Source organism: Anas platyrhynchos, chromosome 14 (genome assembly GCF_047663525.1).
Source record: "Anas platyrhynchos isolate ZD024472 breed Pekin duck chromosome 14, IASCAAS_PekinDuck_T2T, whole genome shotgun sequence".
Classification (NCBI taxonomy): domain Eukaryota; kingdom Metazoa; phylum Chordata; class Aves; order Anseriformes; family Anatidae; genus Anas; species Anas platyrhynchos.
In genome coordinates, this window is record NC_092600.1 from 5,048,495 (window position 1) to 5,061,023 (window position 12,529).

Here is a 12,529-nt window from a genome sequence, read left to right on the forward strand (position 1 = left end):
AAGGCAGGGGCATCATCACTGAGATGCAACAGCAAAGGCACAAGCCTGAACCCCTCTGCTCTCAGTATCCTACAGCTGCCACAAACCCCACCAGGCAGCTCATTCTTGTCGAGCATAGCATTTATGCCTCCGTAAGGTGAGTTCTAAGTAAACTTTCTTTGGACATGTAGCCAAAGTGCTTGCTTCTTACATTCAGCCCAGCAAACTCAGCTCATTCCCATTGCCTATCTGTCTCATCCCATTCCATGGGGCAGCTCTGTCCTGAGGCAAATGATGTTTTGCCTGAGTTAGTTCTTCTATCTTTGGGAACTCTATCCCAAAGTTCAACTTCTTTATGAAATCCTAGATGCCTTTAGACTTTTTCAAGAAATATAAGCTAAATAAGCAGTAGAGCTCATATAGCAATTTCAGTGTACTAATAAGGGGGATAAAGAGAGCAGACACCACAGAAGGCTTCCTGCTTGCTCCTCTTAAATTTCAAGTTTTCTCGAGTCATTTCTTCTAATCTTTCTTTTTTATAAGGCACTGAGGGAGGAGAGGCTTTGAGATAGACATTTAGAAGCTAAAATCGCATACTTAACACAGAGCCAGCCAGATATTTCAAGCTAGAAATAACGAGCAGCGTATAAATAGCTTGTACTTCAATTGTTAAACCTACCTGAATATATTTATGACTAGGTAGGTAGGCTGGGGAAAAGCTCAATTCGGAACAGAGCACATCTTTTCTCCTATAGACAGAGCTCCTATAAATTTCCATGAACAGTAATAAATACAGAATTTATTTTACAGACTAACGAGATCCAACCCCCAATCCTGTTCTTCCTCTCCCTACTCCATTAACAGTGTAAACCACAGCTTATTCATTGCCTTAAGCCTCACAGATCCCTATTTGGCTGCTAATACCAAACCAAATCAAGTTTCCTCCTGATCCTTCAAATTTCTATGTATATATAAAAATATATATATACACCTAAAAACACTTCTCCACAGGCAAAACCAGCTAGATACAGTTCACAAGTCATTAAGACTACAACCCTTAAATATAGCTAACTTTTTCCCACTAATGAGTTCAGCCACAGAGCAGAGCAATTTGCCTCATCCCCACTGACTGAGAGCAGCTGAGTTAATTTACAGATGCAAACTGCAAGCTTCTCAAGAAAAACAAAAACCAAAACACACACACACACACACACACACACACAGCTGCTTTGGGAACCTCAGTTCCATTTTCCGTACAGATGGCTTAAATATTTAGGATGAGATCTGAGCTTTCAGAAGCAGCATTTGTGAATGTTGCATCAATCAGGTTCTTCTGAAAACTCACTTTTCTGTAAACTGGCTCAAAATTGAACAGCCATCATGGAGATGCTGGAGAGAAGTGGTGGGTTGTGCTGCTTGATGCTGCAACCAGCACCTGGTTTTGCCCAGTGGTCATGCAGGGCCTGGCCCCCAGGATTATCCTATCTGTTGACCCCGAGGGAAAACAGTTGAGAATGAAGCTGGAGCCTGGTTCATTCTTGGTCGCACTGGTTTTTGCTGCTTCTTATCAGCACCTGGCCAGGTGGTCACTTACTTCACCCAAGCCTGACCAGCAACCTCAGGGAGACCCTTTCCTCTGATAATTTGTGTCCAGTACATGTCTGTCTATTTTCCTTAGATAGATAATCACTTGTGAAGAAAATTCCTAAAAAATCAAGTCTTTCTTGCTAGGAGTTTCAAAGCACAGAAGTATAATGCTGGAGCAGTTTGCATGCTTTGCAGTTTGGGACTAGAGCTGTCTCCTATGGGCTGTGAGCTCAGATCTGTGCACATGGTCTTTAATGTGCAGACATGTATGTAGGAGGGATTATTCACAGCACCTAGAATTCAACATTTGTATTTAGTTTTAACAAGGCAAAGAATCTGCAGAGGAGATGAATAGAATATTCTTATTTCTGCTCATGGGGTAAAGGACTTGCTAAAGGCCTCAACAAAAGCAACAGCAGCTGTGTGATGCTGAGCATGGAAGTGCCTCTGTGGCATCCTGCAGTATTGCCGTCCCAACCACACGCTCATCTCTCACCTCTCAACCTACAGATGATAACAAAAGGCACCAAAATATTTCACTTTTCCATACAAGAGGTTTCCCAGATGATCCAGATAGGTAAGGACCTGTCCTTTATGAATTTAGCTTCTGAAGACTTCAGTTCTTACCTTGCAATTTTTACTCCATTGTTGTGTTACTCAGCACTTGAGAGATCATATCCAAGAGGACATCAGATGCTTCTATTGCAGCCAACAAAAATAAAGGCAAAAAAAAACCAGTATCCCTCTCCTCTTCATTTTTTCTGACAGCCCTGTGCTATGCATTGTCAGTGAAACAGTACAAAAATGCAGTGAAAACTTCCCTTGTCAAAGGGAAGAACTAAAAAGTTTCCTGAGTAAGCCATATAGAGTTCTCTTTCCTCTTTTATTAAAAGATCACCCCTAATAAATAGCTTTTGTTTCTTGCTTTAGTGACAACTTAGAAGACATTTCAGCAATGACTGTCCTTTAATGGAGCTGAGCTCAATTAACCGGGCAAAAAATTAAATGGCATGTCTGCAAAATTAACAGGAAATACATCTTTTTCTGGCATGCAAAAATACAATTCCTTTCTACTAAATTTGGCTTAGATTTAACAAAACATGTTACACAGATGGAGATTCTTTCAAAAACAAATTAGCCATCCTAAACTAACCAAGCTTTAATGGTGCTGCTAGGACAAAGAGATACAAAATAAACTACCCAGCAATATTAGTTATGTTTTTCCTCTTCTGTCAATGTATTACTTGCCAGTCGGTTGTGTTTTCTCTGGACATAATTGTCAGAGTAATAATTGTTAGACTACTAATAGTATAAGGCAAAATTCAACCTGTGAGTTTTTGAAAATGTCCGTTTTCACTATTTGCTGTACAATATCTGGGGCAAATGGATTCTGTGCAGTGCCTTTTGAATAAATTTCCAAGTGTTAGAATGCAGAAAGAGTGAATTAGAATACGTTCTTTTCCTATGTGAATTGTCTGATGAAATATTGTCTATACCACTTGGAGGAGTCCTAAACTTCTCCAAAAATCAATGCTCAGCCATTCCAGTACTCAGTTGATAAATGGTCTTACGCAAGCTAACAGCGACTGAGTGAATTCATCTTTTCTGTTTGATAAGATTTTGTTGTGTTCATCCAGCTCTAGCCTCATGTGTATGGAAATGGTTAGGTTCCTCTGAGCTTTCCTTACTTTGATTCGGGAAAAGAATGAAGCTGGTCTTTTGATCATGTACTACTCAAAATGAATCTAAACCCACAGAACATTTTGCCAGATCTTTTGTGGTGAAGCAGTATCCTCACTATTTGCAACAAGTATTTCTGCTTCCTTCCACAAAGTGAGACATCAGAAGAACACCACAGGGAGAGGAAGCTAACAAAAGGAAGGTGTCTTCAGTGAAAATCATTTCCCTCTTCAGACTGTATTTAGATATCTTAAAGGTTTCCAAGAAAATGACCTAGCACATGCATTATATTCCCCAGCACCCCAGCTGTTAGCAGCTGGATGCAGTGTTTCAGCAGTCACTCTTGAAGGAAATATAACAGCAATTTTCAATAATGGACAGCAAGCTTCCATGGATGTAGACTAGGAGCCCAGTTTTGCAACATAACCCACCCCCCCCAGGCTTTCCTTTGAAGCACAAACCCACAGATGTTACTAGCCAAGATGCTGAAGCTCCCAGTCTGTAAAGTGTTCAGAAGAGGCTCTCAGCAGCCAATTTCCTGACCTTCAGAAAGTGCTATGAAAGCAGAACACTGAAACACCTATCAAGTCTGCTTTCTATGTAAAGGCATCTCCAAGGTGAACCCAGGAACTGAGCTTGTGGCACTTTCCTTTATCTCTAGAGCACCACTTAGACCAGGGGAAAGGGCTCAGGGGGTTATGGTGAGCGTGGCGTTTAGCAGATCCTACTTCAGTCTCATGTTCCACCACTGCTTTTTTTTTTTTTTTTTTTTTTTTACATAGATTTAGGTAAGTCACTTCGATCCAAGTAATTAAAAATACGTGGGTACCACTTTGTTTGGTATTGTAATGCCTCGTGCCTAGGCAACTTGGGAATTTAAGTCCTGAGCCTCTAGAAGCAGTCTGGCTACACAAGAGTGATTAAGGAAAGAAGGATGGCCTTGGGGAATTGGGAAATAAACCCCACTGAATCATCAGAATTGCCCACAAATGACCTGATGGGAAAGATGTTCGGACAATAAAGCAGCTGCCCCACATATCTGCCTGGCCTGGTAGAAGGAAGAGGCAGCTCCCTCCACCAGAGTAGCCATGAACCCTCTCCCAGATGGCTGCATGTACCATAATTCATCCCAAAACAGCTGAAACCATCGCGTGCTCATGCCCTCCTTTGTGTCCCCTGCATGCCTCCAGCTCTTCCTTGTGTGCATGCTCTGTGTCATCCCTGCCCACTGTAGGAGAATAGATTTAACTTTCTGGTCTCTGCCAGTGACCATTTCTCTGGCATGTTCTGCGTGAGCTGGAAGAGCTCAGATAACAAAGGTCTGCCTGCATGCAATGTGCTGGGCTTTACTCGACTCTTTCTAAAAGTTACTTGAGATCTAAGGCCAGGCTGAATTAATCCATTCCTCACAAAATATTAGATTTATGTCCCTAAACTCTTTTTGAAGTCTTTTATTGAAATCTAGGCCACAAAACACTTCACATGACTATGCCAGTAATGTCTGTAAGTGTTCACTCTAGTGAAAGGACTGAAAAAAAAAAATGCAATTCCTTCCTAGCTACTCACTCTGCTGTCTGCCTCTCCCCTTGTGCGCAGAAACACAGTCAAGTGATGAGATCATGTGCGTTTTAGTGACAAATACATCTGAGCTAATGCAGGAAGACGTTGTAGACAAGATGGATATGACCCACTGAAGCAGTAGCATCAGATCTTGCACCATTGGGAACTACATCTCATAATTTTCTACAATAAATAGAAGCTCCAGAGTGGAGTCAGCTCAGCAAGAAGTATCAAAAAACCTACATACAGAAAGCCCAAACCATCTCCTAGCTAGTCAGTTTACATCACAGTTGGCATGGTTGAACTGATGGGTAGGGTGATCTGCCAGCTGGAAAGATAGGTGTGCAGATATAAATGACCTGTAAAAAATGTCAGAAATAGGCCATCTTCCATGTGAATTTTCTTGAAAATTACTTGTAGGGGTGTTGCTGAACTGCCTGTAGATCCTCAGGGATCCAGCTGATTACTTGGAGAGGAAGAACTGCCTGGTGGCATCTTCCTGCCTGTGAGAGGGAATGACTTGACTGGCTTTGTGTTGTGTACAACCATACTTCAGGGATCCTGGCTCATCTTCTTAGTCCTTCTTTTACAATAAAAAGCTATAAATCTGTCTAAATGGACCAGCAGTAACTGTAGCTGGGCTGGACTAGCAGCATACATTTGGCATTCAGATTTCTATATAGGGAAGGGCCTGCAAGGAAGGGCATTGTATAGCACAATTTGGGAAAGAGTTAAAGCTGAATGTTATGTTATATCCTTAGTGCTTCCAATAAAGACAAACAGTAGACAATAGATAAGAGTTTGCATGATCTCAGTAGAGAATGACGAGAAGTTTTAGGATTCTGTAACAGAAATGGATCCCAGAACACAGCGAGAGAGGGGTGATTTGAAGTGTCACCTTGTTTAGATATCCAGTCAGAATCCCTATCCAGAGGAAAACACCTCTGTAATATCTGGTCTTTTTTTATGACTCCAGCAAATCTCTAAGTTCATCACTGTCTTTGCAGAAAAAGGTCCTTAAGGTAATAATGCAAAACATCTATTTAAACAAGATAGAAACAGCTCTAGACCCGAAAAGCTTCTTGTACAGACACCAGGTTCGCAGCCATCTTACCAGACACCTTGCTGACTGCTGCAGTGCTTATGTACACAGAGCTAGATTTTAGGGGTGGGAGAGCTTGTGTTATGGCAGCTCAGTGGCCTTCATTTGCAATGCAAAATCTGTCAGAATTGTTTTTTTTTAATCTGATACTGCAGATTACACAGCAGTTTTTACCCTCATAAAAAGAACTTTCTTCTTGATCTTTCAACTGAGCCGGTCTTAAACTTTCCCAGCAGGGCACACTGATGAAAACAGGATGTGATAGTAAGTTCTGCTTTCTGTACAAATCCAGACTTGCACATTAGCTAAACCATATTTGCTGCAGGGGAAGAATTGTTGATATTTTTTTTTCCTTTCCCATCTGTTTTGTCTTTTCTCCAGGGCATCCATTCTAACATCTAATCCTAACACTCCGAGCAACAACACCAGTGCACGCCTGACGCCACCAGTGAGGTAGGGAACTTATCGGGAACATCGGCAGCAGCCAGAACTTTAGCCTCTGAGCAAAGTTACTCAGTGGCCATCTGAAGATCTACACCGAAGGTTTTCTTTTTCAACTTCCACCAAAGGGTATTTGTTTTTATCCGCTCCTTTTCTTTCCTCGGTAGCAGCAGAGATGTTTTGAATAAAGCGAGGGGGATACTTCTGATTGTTTGGACTCAGTTCAAGAAGGACAGATTTATATGTTTACCCTGGAAATGACTTATTGAATCATACTTGAGAGCAGAGCCAGGGAGCCCCTTTGCCTCCACCCCCCAGCCAGTCCTCAGGGCTCTGCCACAAGTGGTTTTAATTATAAGCAGGAGCCGCCGCAGTGTTTTCTCCTTTACTACAGTATTTTTCATTATGCAGGCTGGAGAAAGACTAGGAAAATCAGCCTCTGTTAAGGAAGGAGTTGATTAAAATTATTGGGGAAAAAAATCAATTTTAAACTCTTAAATGTGTAGTCGTGTTAAAGACATGATGGTGGGGGGTGAGCAGAGACTTAGCTGTGTCTACAGGGCAGCAACTTGATATAACAAGGATTAATTGACTATGGACCTCGAAAAGCAGTTTGGATCCTTGGTGTGCCTCTGCCCTAGGTTCTCTCCTGCCATTCAGGTGTATTTATTTGGTGTGATTATTTGGTGGCAATCCTACCCAGGAATGCTTCTGCTTGCCAGCTCAGTACCTTGGTGCTGCCCGACCCTGGGCCAGCCGAGTGTAAGCAAGAAACTGCTTCTAGAGGGATGAAGATGCTGAGAAAAGTCCCCTTCAGATTCAGCTTTCCTTGGGCTTTATTTTTTCATGCCTTCAGTACCAGAGGGTTAATCAAATCCAAGGTACTTCTCTTGTTTTTGTCGTGTCACTATAAAGCACTTGGGAAGAATACCAGAATGCAAATGCTCGCTCTGTTGCCTGGAGGGAGAGAAGACAGAGCTCCCATGGGTGAAGAAATAATTGCTACTTTTTGGTGACAAAAATATTCATCCCACTAACTTGCCGAGCGACAGTGCTTTCGCAAGGCGTTCTTGCCAGCTGTATTCATCTCGTATTTGCTCTGCCATCAGGGATTAGAGCCCAACTGCCTCCTCAGCAAACCAGCCTGGTGGTTATATCTCCTGCTAAAAAAGCCGTGACACCAGCAGGGAGATCAGCCCTGTGCACATCGGGGCTGCTCACCTAATTCCTACCTGTGAACGGCCTCCAGGCAAAGGAGGCTGCTTGCTGCAGAACCCAGGGGCCCATGGGTTGCTGTCAGCATCTCTGCACTGACTTTTGCCCCTCAGAATTGTCCTAATAAATCCCCCAAATTGTATCACCACTTGGAGGAATTTCTACCTCTACAGGCCTTCAGTCCCTATCAGTCTGACAGGCTGATATATACTGAATTACGGGTGGTTTTGCACATTTGTTTGTGCCTTTCTTCAGCTTTCTCCTTTTCTTTTTCATCTCTCAGTCCTGCAGTTTGAGTTAATTTAAATGAAGCTTTACTGAGTGATATCCTGTTTTATATTATATTTGAACTTTATTGGGATGAGGAGAGAGATGATGAAGCTGAAAAGTGAAATTCTGAGGTTTCCACGGGAATTCCTGGTCCAGGGTTCACGCACCCCTCCCAGAGCAGTCAGTCAGGAGATCATCTCTGATGCATGAGACATGGAACAGTCACCTTTCCACAAAAAGAAACCCTCCTAAATTCATATATTTTCTCTTCTGATATTTTCTTTTCAGATGTGGCTTTGGATGAGAAAACCCAAGTCTGTTTTTTTTTTTTTTGTTGTTTGTTTGTTTGTTTGTTTTAAGAAAACTCAACAATTAGCAGATACAATCACTTAGGATATTGAGCAAGGAACCATTTACCCAACTGGAACCACTTGAATTGTTCTCCAGTTGTACCTAGAGCATCCCTGTCATGTTAAGTGGAACTTTCTGGGGCAGAAAAGACCAACTGGCATGTTTCTCACAGAAACAGCATTGCAGAAGCTCTTGTAGAGGTATTTTCAGTCTAACAGCAAAGCTTGGAGCAGCGTGACATTTCTCAAGCAGTGTGACATTTCTTGAGTTGGGTGGGATGAATGATGTTTTATTAATCACTGCTTTTGGCATTACATCACTGTCTATGAAATTGAAAAACAGAGTATGCTGTGTAGTTCCAGTAGGTTTTACCATCAAATTGCGCAAGTCATCGGTGGTAGGGGAGTGGAATAGGCCATCCTCATGGGTTAGTCCAGTGCATTTTTTTGTGCTACCTAATGTTTTTTTCATCTGAAAGTGGCTGTGCCTAAATCACACTGAAAATTACGCAACCGCAGAATTGTGTCATTGACTTCATCTTTACCAACAGTGTTGCTGAATACGTAGTCTGTCCCAGCAAAAGATTTGTGTTTTTCATGTGTTAGAATCAGGCATAGTACTGCTAGAATGAGGCCTGTTAAAAAGCCAGTGACTTTTTAAATAAAGAACACTATGGTGCTTTTTCTTGTTGTTGTTTAAAAAAAAAAACTTGCAGCGTTTGTGAGTGTAATATACCTAGCAACACTCAGCCACTCTTCCATTGTTATGAGGTAAAACTGGCCATTTTCAAACATGACCTTTGCCCATTCTTGGATATGGCACAAATACAGTAAAATTAATACCAAAAGAATGGATGAATTTTTTGAGGGATCCAAGCTATGAACCACCGGGTGCCCGGATCCAGCTGGCTGCCCTCTGCAGCAGGGGGTCTTCATACATGTGGGCTATTGTGGAAGGAGCAATTCTGTATACAAAACAAGACAGGATCCTGCAGCAGATGCTGGAAATTTCTTGCCAACCCTTAGCCCGGAGAGGCCATCTGAGCACTTGGAGTTTGAGCCAGTTCTTGTTCCTGTTGAAGTTAATAGATTTTGGCATCATTCTCAATGGGCAGCGTAATCAATCTTCCAGGGGGGTTTCTCCCACATGTGTGATTAAGTTTGTGTACAAGCTCCTGAGTCAGTTTTCATCGGCCATTTCTTTAATTAAGTTTGTATTTTTCAGACATGCAAAATAAACATTGATTTCCTTTGTTAAATGGAGAGCAATAAAGTGGGGTTGCATACTTTTATTATTAGGAAATAGTATAATGCTCAAAATTTAAAAGCATGCAGTTTAGTATGCTGTACATCTAAGCCTGGGATGAAAACATCCCGTTACTGATATCAGAAAAGACTTTGCACAATAGTATTCATTTACATATGTATTTACATGCATACATGAAGCAAGATGTGGCTAGCCCATAAAAATGTAGAGAATGATACATCGGGCAAAACAATATATAAAATGATAATCTTCTCCATCTACAATGTTCAGCTACATCTGTGTTGGATCAGAGTTTGGCTGCTGAGGATGAACTTTCAGAATATGTTGTTCCCATTTTTGTTTCTTTAGGGAATTGGGGAGCTTTTCCTCTGAATTTTCATGAGTTCTTCATTTCACATTGCAAAGAGCTGGGCAATTACAGAGTTATGATGTGGTAGATACTTAGGCAGGAGAAAATGCTAAATGGCTTCTTCTTTTTCACATATTTGTAAACTTTATGCACTCACAAGGACTTGAGCACAAAGCTGCTAAGTATATAACCAGTAGATGGCAGGGACGCAGGTTCCCTCCCATCTCTGAAGTAGAAGTCAAGATGTTAGAGCCCGATATGTCACTGGAGTTGCCAAAATCGTTGTTAGTGAGTGAATAGTTCCAAACCTGAGACTGCAATATCCAAACGTAGGCAATCTGAAACTTTGCTGTCAAACCAGGAAGAGAGCTGGTCAGTCCCTGCAGCTTTTAGCAGAAGTGTCTATCGAGAGGCAGGGGCTGAAGTAACAAAAGAAAATGTAAAGCCAAGAGTACAAATAGCTGGCTGCATTTTGAGGTTTTAAGAACAAAGGTTCAGAATGCATTGTCTCTTCTATAATGCTTCATAATGAATTATGCTAAGTCCAGTTCTTATCCCACTTTGAAGAGCTATCATTTTACACTATACAGTGTCAGAGAGCTCATTCTCAGGCGTTTATTTTCCACTGCCATGACATTATGGCCAAAAGATGACAATGTAAAATCAAGATTTTCAAAGAGAGATCCTGTAATTGGGAGACAATTTCTGTTTGTTCAAGGGTCCGCTTCTTTTCTAGTCACATATTTGCATGGAAGTTCATGTGACCTAATAACCCCTATCCCTGCCTGAGTCTGCAGCAGGCAATGCTCCCAGTGGCCAAAACAAAAGCCATCTTTTTGTTTTGTTTTGTTTTAATTCCAGACCCAGCTCCTTTTCTACACCAGAATGATACGGTTGCTTTGATAGCTGGATTTTAGTAACTGGGACCGTATTTAGGACACCTCACTTTGTATGGTGTCATCAGCCTGCAGTAAGCCTACAGATAGTGATGCTGGACATGACAGTGTCAGCGTGGAAGTGGTTTAATCAGTAAAGGCTTTCATCATCATGCTGTGGGATTCCTGATCATGCAGCCTAACCTGTCCTTTTGTCCCTCTTAGTTTTAATTCTCTTGTTGCTGTGGGAGGTCTTGCTGGGATGTTCTTGATTTGGGGATTGATGCTTTGCATCATGTGCCTTCTACAGCAGATTTGCTCTGTTGTGGTAAGCAGTGAGACATTATAGTAGTTCACATTTGTTTAGGTTTGTGAATTTTTTTGCTGGTAACTACTTACACATCTCCTTTTGTAGCAGCTGTTTTTCTGTGACTTGCATCTGTGTCATGTTTTTGAGGCCAGGAGATAACAGATTTGTTGCTGAATGTAGACATAATGTACGTTGTCAAGATTCATATGCAGTGAAAATCTGTACCCCTTCAAAATGCACCAGGGTTTATTTGTTTTCTCAGATTAAACTTCCCTAACTGATCACTTGCTGGCTGGAGTCTGGCACAAATTCTGTGGCAGAATTGAGGGAACTGATAGCTTAAAAATGTTTGAATCACAAAGTCACTGGGGGGCATTTTATTCCTATAACTTGTGCCCTTGGAAGGCAATGCAGTAAAAAATATATACATATATAATGGACTGCTATTCAGTTTCTTATGACAACATTCAGTCTATCCTTGTAAACTGCAGCAGAATTTTACCCACAAAAAAACATGGGTTTGGACATATTCATATGGCAAAGCCACAAAACAGCCAGCCAAATGCAGAGCTCACTTCAGAGCTGCTTTGTCCTGCATCTCTGAAAGAGTGAAATTCAGTCCTGAAACCTGGGCAGTCCCTTCTGGTCATTAGTTATTAGGTGATATATGTTTTTTTTATGCTCTTGTATACACAAAAACAGTGCACAAGAGGACATGTGAGCAAACCTTGGCTTGTATCTACAAAAAAAAAAAAAAAAAAAAAAAAAGAGCTGTTTGGGTTTCCTGTGCTGTTCACCCTTCCCCGGTCTGGCACATTCTCCTCCAGGGGACTTGCTGCTGCTTTAGAGGATATCCAAAGTGACAGGCACAGAAAGCATCATGCATGAGAGACAGAAGACAATCCCATGTAACCTATATTATTTGACCCACTATAAGCTCAGATATGCAGGTTAGAAAAACTGAGCTGAGCTCTGAAAGTCCTGCATTGAGTACAATGTGGTGAGGCTGCTTCTGTTCCAACTCCTTGGCTCAACACAATCCATATGATGGACAGGCAGACCATGTCCATCCCCACTGCTAATCATACATGGACAGAGCCTCCTGCTTCTTATTTTAGTGTTCTGAAACAAGAGTGTTCACGTTTTTCATTGCAGAAGCCTCCCTTGCTCTCCACCAGCTGGCACCAAACCCCTCAGCTTGTGAGAGAGGGAAAGGAAAGGTGACCAGAAACTATGAGAAAGGCAGAAACCACAGACCTTTGGGGAAGGTCTCCTTCTGTAACATTAGTTTCATTTACCCTGTCAAGACCGAAGTCTTCCAAGCATTATGTATCAAAAGGAAAGCTAAAAGGAAAAATAATATATATATATATATTTTTTCTTGTCTCAAAGGCAACAGGATTGAAATTTTTTTGTGTGTTTTTGTTTGTTTGTTTGTTTTGTTTTTGTTTTGTTGTTGTTGTTGCATTTTACAACCCGAGGCATTTTCATTTTGCTCCAAACTTAATTTCCTGGTATTTTATGTATTTCCTGGAAGATTACCT